This window comes from Triticum dicoccoides, chromosome 1B (assembly GCF_002162155.2).
Source record: "Triticum dicoccoides isolate Atlit2015 ecotype Zavitan chromosome 1B, WEW_v2.0, whole genome shotgun sequence".
Taxonomy (NCBI): Eukaryota; Viridiplantae; Streptophyta; class Magnoliopsida; order Poales; family Poaceae; genus Triticum; species Triticum dicoccoides.
In genome coordinates this window covers 274,594,212-274,605,471 of record NC_041381.1, presented here as the reverse complement: position 1 = coordinate 274,605,471, position 11,260 = coordinate 274,594,212, and positions in this window count along the sequence as shown.

The following is an 11,260-nucleotide window of genomic DNA, read 5'->3' as shown; positions in this document are numbered from 1 at the left end:
GTAGCACGTGGTGGAAATTAATAGATGGGATGGTGGACGGCGGAAGGGATAATGATGCAGCGGCGGCGTGACTAATGTGAACAGAACTCGAAACTCTAAAGGAACTAGACACTAAGACCAACAACTGACACGACGATGCAACCGATAATTCAACTATGCAAGCAATGAATAGAAAATTGCAAAGGCTCAGACTGGCTTGGATAAAGGATGAACAGATCTAACTTTTTTTTGTGGCTTTTTCTTGGACAATAGGTAAGAAAATAAATCTAATCTAAGAAAAACTGGAAATTCTCACCGAGCAACCTGAAAACTGATACCACTTGATAGAGGCGGGGTGTCCCGATCTTTCGATGAGATGGTAACTATCGATTTGGTGGAGACGACTTTGACGATCCGACTACAAACGTGCACGACGTTGCGCCTTAGCAATCGCTAAACCAATCTCCAGAGGTTATTGACCACGCCGGTGCACGATCAACCTGACCACGAAGGTCTATTCCTGCGAGCAATCGAAGAACGAGCAAGAATATGATAAAAGCAATCTGAATATTGCAAATATGTATGAAGTATTGATAAAGGTGGGGATCCGAAAGCGGTCTTGGTCTGGTCGTTGGACACAAACGAAGTACACGAAGTTGCGTTGGCTAACTTTTAACTAAACAAATCCCAAGCAAAAGCTACTAGATGGATCTACTTATATAGGAGCAAGGGGTGGCGGCCAAGGAGGTGGGAGGACGTCCCAAGGCAGCCTAAAACTAAATCTAGGTCGTACAAGGCCAATGGGCCCAAGTGGAGGTGATGTAACACCTTTGGACTTGTAGTTTGACTCGGATTCTGCTGCAGCATCAGATTGTTTCGTCCACAACTCAACGCTCCGGACGAATTTGAAGGTGATTCCAATTGGGTTGGAAAGTGCACGAAATCTAGTTTTCAACAAAAAAAGAATCACCCAATTCGGAGTCCGTATGAAAAACTTGTGTGCGTTTTGAGTCAGGTGTGTCTGTGCAGTCCGAATCTGAATGCAGAACGTGAGAGACTTGGACTCTATCTTCTCTTGGGCCAAAAGTGACGTGAGAGAACTTTTTGGACAGCAAATAAACATCTCTTTCTTCCTTATCTTCATATGTGGATTGTACAAATGTCCCATACACCTGCAATTAGACAAAACACAAAAGTGTGTGAAGTATTTTTGTTCTGGATAACATAAATAGATTATTGAATAGTTTGCACTAGAAATCACCTGACAAATATGCATATATGCAATATTTTTCGTCACATCCAAGGTAGTCATGTCCTCATCATCCTCCCCTTCTTGAAAATAAAGCCGTCCTCGGCGTTGCTTAATCTGAAATGTGGCTAACAAAAGAGACAAGGTGTACATGTTGTATATGTATATGTCATCCATTTTTACTTCCCTTGATTTTTGCATATATGACACATGAATAGATGAGTAACTTGCATAGTTCATAAAATCTAAAGCCAAAAAATTAGCACAAGAAGTAGAAGGCATGAAAATATTGCAACTCAGTTTGCACATATAAGTGAAGCTCTTATTCATTTCAAAAGATTGACAATGTTCATCATTAAACCATCCCAACATTGGTGAATAAACCTTACTTGCATCAAATTTACATGCTACAACATGCTTAAATAAGCAAACATGCAATAAGTCATTCGACACAGAATCATCACCAAGATTAGAGGTCATATCAAAATGATTAAACATTGGTTCTTTTGCATCAATAGTTAATTCAATGGGTGCACTCAAAATTGTTGGTATTTCAGTTGTTTGATCACATGGCAAAGTCAAATTATCAACGTAGTCCTCTAAAATAGGTGGTGTGATCAAAGTAGTGGGTAGCTCATCAGATGGTGCATTCAAATTGACAAGGCATTCATCATTCTCATGTAGAGATGGAAGATCAGTACCTTTGTCATTATCTCTTATGATCAACTCAGATGATGTAGCCACTCTCGGGGGCGATGTGTCACATGGTGGAGGTGATGTAGTCCTGACAACAACGGATGTGGTTGTCATAGTATGCTTAGTAGTTGAAGGAACAATCATATCAACTCTTGGAATGTGCACCGTGCGCTTGTTCTCCTCGTGGCCAACACGTCGTTTTATTTCCTGTTCAGCTTTGCAAGCAAGATGAAACAAATGGTCCATAGGATAACACTCTTCATGAATTAGTATCTCTTGAATATCACGGTTTAATCCTCCCCAAAATCTTGAATATCAGCTCTGATACCACTTGATAGAGGCGGGGTGTCCCGATCTTTCGATGAGATGATAACTATCGATTTGGTGGAGACGACTTTGACGATCCGACTACAAACGTGCACGACGTTGCGCCTTAGCAATCGCTAAACCAACTCCGAGAGGTTATTGACCACGCCGGAGCACAATCAACCTGACCACGAAGGTCTATTCCTGCAAGCAATCGAAGAACAAGCAAGAATATGATAAAAGCAATCTGAATATTGCGAGTATATATGAAGTATTGATAAAGGTGGGGATCCGTAAGCGGTCTTGGTCTGGTCGTTGGACACAAACGAAGTACACGAAGTTGCAATGGCTAACTTTTAACTAAACAAATCCCAAGGAAAAGCTACTAGATGGATCTACTTATATAGGAGCAAGGGGTGGCGGCCAAGGAGGTGGGAAGACGTCCCAAGGCAGCCTAAAACTAAATCTAGGTCGTACAAGGCCAATGGGCCCAAGTGGAGGTGATGTAACACCTTTGGACTTGTAGTTTGACTCGGATTCTGCTGCAGCATCAGATTGTTTCGTCCACAACTCAACGCTCCGGACGAATTTGAAGGTGATTCCAATTGGGTTGGAAAGTGCACGAAATCTAGTTTTCAACAAAAAAAGAATCACCCAATTCGGAGTCCGTATGAAAAACTTGTGTGCGTTTTGAGTCAGGTGTGTCTGTGCAGTCCGAATCTGAATCCAGAACGTGAGAGACTTGGACTCTATCTTCTCTTGGGCCAAAAGTGACGTGAGAGAACTTTTTGGACAGCAAATAAACATCTCTTTCTTCCTTATCTTCATATGTGGATTGTACAAATGTCCCATACACCTGCAATTAGACAAAACACAAAAGTGTGTGAAGTATTTTTGTTCTGGATAACATAAATAGATTATTGAATAGTTTGCACTAGAAATCACCTGACAAATATGCATATATGCAATATTTTTGGTCACATCCAAGGTAGTCATGTCCTCATCAACTTGACACGATGATGCAACCGCAAATTCGACAAAGCAAAATACTGAAAAGATTATGCAAAGGCTCAGACTGGTTCGGATATGATCAACTAACCCTAATTTTTTGTGGCTTTTTCGTGGACAGTAGGTATGAAGAACAGACTCAATCTAAACTACAAAAGACTATAAAATCTCACTGAGCAACCTGGAAATCTGATAACACTTGATAGAGGCGGAGGTATCCCAATGTTTTGATGAGATGGTGGCTGTCGTTTTCTGTGGGAGTCAACCTTGACGATGCGACTACAAACATGCGAGAAGTTGCGCCTTAGCAATCGCTAAACCAACTTCCGAGGCATTATTGACTATGCCGGAGCATGATCAACCTAACCACGAGGGTCTGTTTTCCTGCGAGCAAACAAAGAAACCAACAAGAAACTGAGGTCCTGGCCGAGGTGTCTTACAAGCCATTCATCCTTGACACTATGCTTGAGAGCGGCCAAGGCTTCTACATCTGGACAATCGACAATCTGGTTTTTGTTTGTCAGGAATCGGTTCCAAAATTGTCGGGCAGATTCTTCGGGCTGTTGTGTCATGAGATTTAGGTCGTCAGCATCGGGAGGCTGGAGATAGGTGCCCTGAAAGTTCGCTTGAAAGGCATCCTCAAGATCTTCCCAACAGCCTATAGAGTCTTCGAGGAGGCTATTCAACCAGTGTCAAGCCGGACCTTTAAGCTTTAGTGGCAGATATTTGATGGCGTGGAGGTCATCTCCTCGCGCCATGTGAATGTGGAGGAGGAAATCCTCTATCCATACAGTCGGGTCTGTGGTTCCATCGTATGGTTCAACGTTCACGGGCTTGAAGCCTTGTGGGAATCTGTGTTACATTACCCTCTCTATGAAGCAAAGGGGGTGAGGGAGTCCTGGACTAGGGGGTGTCCGGATAGCCGAACTATCATCATCGGCCGGACTCCAAGACTATGAAGATACAAGATTGAAGACTTCGTCCCGTGTCCGGATGGGACTTTACTTGGCGTGGAAGGCAAGCTTGGCGATACGGATATGTAGATCTCCTACCATTGTAACCGACTCTGTGTAACCCTAGCCCTCTCCAGTGTCTATATAAACCGGATGGCTTTAGTCCGTAGGACGAACAACAATCATACCATAGGCTAGCTTCTAGGGTTTAGCCTCCTTGATCTCGTGGTAGATCTACTCTTGTAACACACATCGTCAATATTAATCAAGCAGGACATAGGGTTTTACCTTCATCAAGAGGGCCCGAACCTGGGTAAAACATCGTGTCCCTTGCCTCCTGTTACCATCCGCCTAGACGCACAGTTCGGGACCCCCTACCCGAGATCCGCTGGTTTTGACACCGACATTGGTGCTTTCATTGAAAGTTCCTCTGTGCCGTTGCAATCAGGAAGGATGCCTTTTCCCGTCTTTAAAGACGGTGCCGTCGTCAAGGGAGCTTTGGCCGCCGGCCAAACTATCCGGCTAGGTGGTTTTCTTATGACTGCCTGTTCGGCCACCGCTCCGACGATGACCTCTCAGGTCATCAAAAGCAACCTTCACGTCAGCTCGGAATTCACCGAGCAGCTAGATCCGATTGAGCTCTCCTTCGTAAATGAGCTCTTGGATCGCATCGCCGCCCTGGGAGTCGCTATAGACTATGATCAGATTGGTCATAAAGCCGATCTGAGAGAAATTAACTCTCCCCAGGCTACCCACCACGTTGTTATGGTAGAGGAACAATGCAGCGACTCTTCTTCTATGTTAAAAACCAGCTATGTCCGGATTCCTGATCCCTCCATGCCGGATTCCCGCGGAGGGACGAACTTCAATTAAATACTGAACCTAAAGTCAGGCATCGGACCAAATTTGTTGGAAGGCATCCAACAAACCAAGCTTCCAAATCCGGAAACTTCTTGGCCTTTGAGCCTCAGATCGGGCGGGGTTCCGAACTTAATTCCACCCGCCCACCCAAGCATAAGCGATCTATCTCAAATACGGCAAGAGCCTGATGAAACAGTACATCATTACTGGGCCAGATTCCTCCTGGTTATGAACAGGATAAAGGACTGCCATGAAGAAAGCGCGATTTCAATTTTTCGCAACAATTGCACGGACAAGGGAATCATAAACGCCATAAGTCGTCGCGAAGTTACACGCTTCGCCGACCTAGCGACCATTGTACAAAAATACTGTGCGATGGAGAGCGCCTAGAAAACCGAAACCAGGAAGACCTCAAGCAAATACAAAAACTAAGTGGATGCGTGGCAGCTCTTAGCTGCTTCATCTCCCGTTTGGGAGAGAAGGCACTGCCCCTCTATCGCCTCCTCCGGCGCACCGAACATTTCGAATGGACGGATGCTGCCACGGCCGGACTCGAAGAAATTAAGGCCGTATTGGCAACAAATCCGGTCCTGGCCGCGCCCAACCTGGGCAAACCGATGTTGTTATATATCGCAGCAACACATCAAGTTGTCAGCGCGGTACTCGTCGTCGAACGAGAAACAGAAGGGCACAAATTCCCTCTTCAAAAACCAGTGTACTACGTATCCACTGTCTTAACTCCATGCAAGTCCCGGTACCCACACTATGAAAAGATCGTGTATGCGGTGTTCATGGCATCCCGGAAGCTGCGACACTACTTTCAAGAGTGTTCCATAACGGTGGCCTCCGAAGTACCTCTCAACGACATTATAAACAATCGTGATGCGACGGGCAGGATTGCAAAATGGGCCATTGAGCTCTTACCATTTGATATAACCTACAAACCACGGCGAGCCATCAAGTCGCAAGTTCTGGCTGACTTCATCGCCGAATGGACCGAAGCCGAACTCCCTAAAGAGTACGACGCATACTCCAATTGGAACATGCATTTCGACGACTCCAAAATGCTGGCTGGCTTGGGGGCTGGCGTCGTCTTGACGTCCCCAATCGGAGACATAGTCCAATACGTGCTTCAAATAATGTACACGGACTCCAACAATGCAGCCGAATACGAGGCCCTTCTACATGGCCTCCGGATGGCAATCTCCATGGGTATTCAACGCCTAGAGGTGCGCGGGGATTCAAACCTCACAATATCCCAAGTAAATGGAGACTTTGACGCCAAGGATCCGAAAATGGCAGCCTACCGTAACACTGTCCTAAAAATGTTAGCCCGGTTCGAAGGACTCGAATTTCACCATGTAGCCCGGGATAATAACCAGGCAGCAGACGTGTTGGCACGCATCGGCGCAAAACGCAACGCCATCCCTCCAAACATCTTCCTGGAGCGGCTCTTTAAGCCGTCCGTATTATGGGAAGAGGAGTCCAGAAATAACAATCCGGAACCAACTGCATCACCTAACGCAGAACATTCTGACACAATCGGTGGCTCACCCAATGAAATAACAGATTCAGCCCACGAAATACTGGCAGTAATTGCCCCGTGGACGGAACCATTCCTAGCTTACTTAATCAGGCAGGAACTTCCCGAAGACCAAAATGAGGCCCGCTGCATAGTTCGGCGATCTAAAGCCTACAAGGTCCATGAGGGAGAACTTTATAAGAAAAGCACAACCGGAGTCCTTCAAAGGTGTATCTCCGAAGAGGAAGGGCGAAATCTCCTGGCTGAAATTCACGCCGGACTCGGCGGGCACCACGCCGCCGCCCGGGCCCTTGTAGGCAAGGCCTTCCGTACAGGATTTTATTGGTCGACCGCCCGGGCAGATGCTCAGGACTTAGTCCAACGATGTGTCGGTTGCCAGCTCTTTGCTAATCAGAGCCACATGCCACCCACCGCCCTCAAAACTATACCCATTACTTGGCCGTTCGCGGTCTAGGGGCTTGACATGGTCGGACCCCTTAAAGGGGGAACCCACAAGCACAAATACTTATTGGTCATGGTGGACAAATTCACCAAATGGATAGAGGCCAAGCCGGTTAAAACAGCAGAATCCGGACCTGTGATAGACTTCATATCCGGGGTAGTTCACCGTTTTGGCATCCCCAACAGCATCATCACTGATAATGGCACGAATTTCATGGCCGATGAGGTTAAACTCTGGTGCAAAAACATGGGCATTAAGCTCGACTACGCTTCAGTCTACCACCCTCAAACTAATGGTCAAGTGGAACGAGCAAATGGTCTAATCATGAGCGGCATTAAACCCAGATTAGTGCGGTCCCTCACGGAATCTAACACGCACTGGGTAGAGGAGCTTGACTCCGTACTCCGGGGGCTGCGGACCACGCCAAACCGCACAACCGGATTCACACCATTCTTTATGGTATATGGCGCCGAGGCAGTTTTGCCCTGCGATATAATTCATGACTCACCTCGCGTGCGCATGTACGAGGAAAGAGAAGCCGAGTTGGATCGGCAGGACAGTTTGGACGCTTTAGAGGAGGAGCGTGACGTGGCAAAATCCCATTCCGCATTCTATGAACAGCAGGCTCGAAGATATCAAAGCAGAGAAGTACGGGCCAAAACTTACAATATTGGCGAGCTAGTTCTACGCCTGCCGGACAAGAAAAAGGACAAACTTAAGCCCAAGTGGGAAGGTCCCTTCATCATCGACCAAGTCCTTACCGGCGGTGCATACCGTCTACGCAACGCATCTGACAACCGACTCGAGCCAAACCCATGGAACGCAGCCCGTCTCTGAAGATTTTACGCCTAGCGTCGGACTCAGGGTTCGTCTCCTTCCTCCGTCCACCTTTCATGTTTTTCGCTGTCTTTGTTTTCCCTCCTTTTTCCTCCCTCTTTCAGTACAAACCTCTTGAGGGCTAATCTGCGCTTTGTTCGCACTCACTCGATGTGCTACTCGCACTCGTTATACCTGGGGGCTTCTTTAACAGAAGCTTATTTATATGGGCTTCATGCCCACCACATGTGTCACACTTCCGCATGTACCTTTTGATCACCATTATATGCATCGATATGACTTAAGTTTTGGCCAAGCCGGGTTGCCTGGCTCCTGTGCTTACCCTACGTTCCCGATTGTTCAGCTAGGAGGTAAAGGGAGCACCTCTGCGATTGTTACTGCCGGGTCAGCCGGATGTGTACCTCAGACTGGGTGAAGCCGAAGGCTAGCGTTCTTAAGGGAATATGCGGTAGGTGACTTGAAAGATGATTTATTACTTACTTACTTATCTGCCCCCAGATGCTTTTTCTGCTATTTTCACAGTCCGGACATGCACTTTAGGGCATGCCACCCAGGGAAAGGAACCCTTAACGGAACTATTCTCCCTGGAAGATGTTTCTTACTAACCATGTAATATAACATAGCTAGTTGGGCACTTGTCTGATAAAGCAATTATGACCCCTACGCCTTGTCTCCATGCATGCCCCGGTTCTTTTATAACCGTCAGGGTATTCGGACACACTCCGGACTGTTGGGTCCCGAGGTTGAAGCGAAAAGGTCCGCAAAGGCAAACGATCTACAATCCGGCTAGAAGGCATTTTACATGTCATTTTAAAATTACATCGTCAAATAGACTGATTGTACTCCTCTTCAATCCCATCTAACAGGCTGTGTAATTTACAGTCCTTTTGGGAATATTTCGCGGCCAACTCTACTTGGCCGTACATCAAGCTCACAGGGATCTCCTTCCCATCGGGCCCCACAGGTCCGACCTTGGCCATGTGGTTTGGGTCAGCCTTCGGGTACCGCGTCTTCACCATGGCCCAGGCCTCCCTGGCGCCTTGACGGCAGACCGGCATCTTCCACAGACGGAGACGTCGCCGTACTCCCTAAAGCTTCTCAGCAAGCCCTCCAAGGCCCTCAGGAAGGGAGATGGAAGGCCATAAGGCCTGAACAACGCCACTCATCGCCTGTCGAACACGTTCGTGCTGTTGCAGCAGCTCGGGAAGAGGGTCTCCCGTGGAACTAGGCATCTCCTCCGCCGGACGACCCGTGAGCACACCTACAGACACATTTCTGTCAATCGACTTCCTCGCCGAACTCTTCTTTTCAAAAGAGTTTGCTCAAGCACTTACTATAAATGCCGCGACGAAGCCGCCAATTCTCCTTTATGGAGTTGGACAGCTGGACCCGAACATCTTTTAGTTCTTCGCCCAGCTGGGTGTTGGCATCTTGGAGTTTGTTCCTGATAGAGGCAGAGGTGTCCCGTCTTTCGATGAGATGATGGATTTCGCTTTGGTGGAAGTCGACTTTGACGATCCGACTACTAACGTGCGAGGACGTCGCGCCTTAGCAATCGCTAAACCAACTCCGAGAGGTTATTGACCACGCCGGAGCACGATCAACCTGACCACGAGGGTCTGTTTCCTGCGAGCAAACGAAGAACAAGCAAGAAACTGAGATTGCAATCTGGATATTGCGAATATAAGATGAAAGCTTTATTGATCAAGGTGGGGTTCTGTGACGCCTTTGTCTGGTCGTTGAACACAAACGAAGTACGCGAAGTTGCAGCTATGGCGAACTTTTAATCTAAACAAAACCCAACGAAAAGCTACTAGATGGATCTACTTATACAGGAGCAAGGGGTGGCGGCCAAGGAGGTGGGAGGACGTCCCAAGGCAGCCTAAAACTAAATCTAGGTCGTACAAGGCCAATGGGCCCAAGTGGAGGTGATGTAACACCTTTGGACTTGTAGTTTGACTCGGATTCTGCTGCAGCATCAGATTGTTTCGTCCACAACTCAACGCTCCAGACGAATTTGAAGGTGATTCCAATTGGGTTGGAAAGTGCACGAAATCTAGTTTCCAACAAAAAAAGAATCACCCAATTCGGAGTTAGTATGAAAAACTTGTGTGCGTTTTGAGTCAGGTATGTCTGTGCAGTCCGAATCTGAATCCAGAACGTGAGAGACTTGGACTCTATCTTCTCTTGGGCCAAAAGTGACGTGAGAGAACTTTTTGGACAGCAAATAAACATCTCTTTCTTCCTTATCTTCATATGTGGATTGTACAAATGTCCCATACACCTGCAATTAGACAAAACACAAAAGTGTGTGAAGTATTTTTGTTCTGGATAACATAAATAGATTATTGAATAGTTTGCACTAGAAATCACCTGACAAATATGCATATATGCAATATTTTTGCTCATATCCAAGGTAGTCATGTCCTCATCATCCTCCCCTTCTTGAAAATAAAGCCGTCCTCGGCGTTGCTTAATCTGAAATGTGGCTAACAAAAGAGACAAGGTGTACATGTTGTATATGTATATGTCATCCATTTTTACTTCCCTTGATTTTTGCATATATGACACATGAATAGATGAGTAACTTGCATAGTTCATAAAATCTAAAGCCAAAAAATTAGCACAAGAAGTAGAAGGCATGAAAATATTGCAACTCAGTTTGCACATATAAGTGAAGCTCTTATTCATTTCAAAAGATTGACAATGTTCATCATTAAACCATCCCAACATTGGTGAATAAACCTTACTTGCATCAAATTTACATGCTACAACATGCTTAAATAAGCAAACATGCAATAAGTCATTCAACACAGAATCATCACCAAGATTAAAGGTCATATCAAAATGATTAAACATTGGTTCTTTTGCATCAATAGTTAATTCAATGGGTGCACTCAAAATTGTTGGTATTTCAGTTGTTTGATCACATGGCAAAGTCAAATTATCAACGTAGTCCTCTAAAATAGGTGGTGTGATCAAAGTAGTGGGTAGCTCATTAGATGGTGCATTCAAATTGACAAGGCATTCATCATTCTCATGTAGAGATGGAAGATCAGTACCTTTGTCATTACCTCTTATGATCAACTCAGATGATGTAGCCACTCTCGGGGGCGATGTGTCACATGGTGGAGGTGATTTAGTCCTGACAACAACGGATGTGGTTGTCATAGTATGCCTAGTAGTTGAAGGAACAATCATATCAACTCTTGGAATGTGCACCGTGCACTTGTTCTCCTCGTGGCCAACACGTCGTTTTATTTCCTGTTCAGCTTTGCAAGCAAGATGAAACAAATGGTCCATAGGATAACACTCTTCATGAATTAGTATCTCTTGAATATCACAGTTTAATCCTCCCCAAAATCTATCCATAAAATCATCTTCAC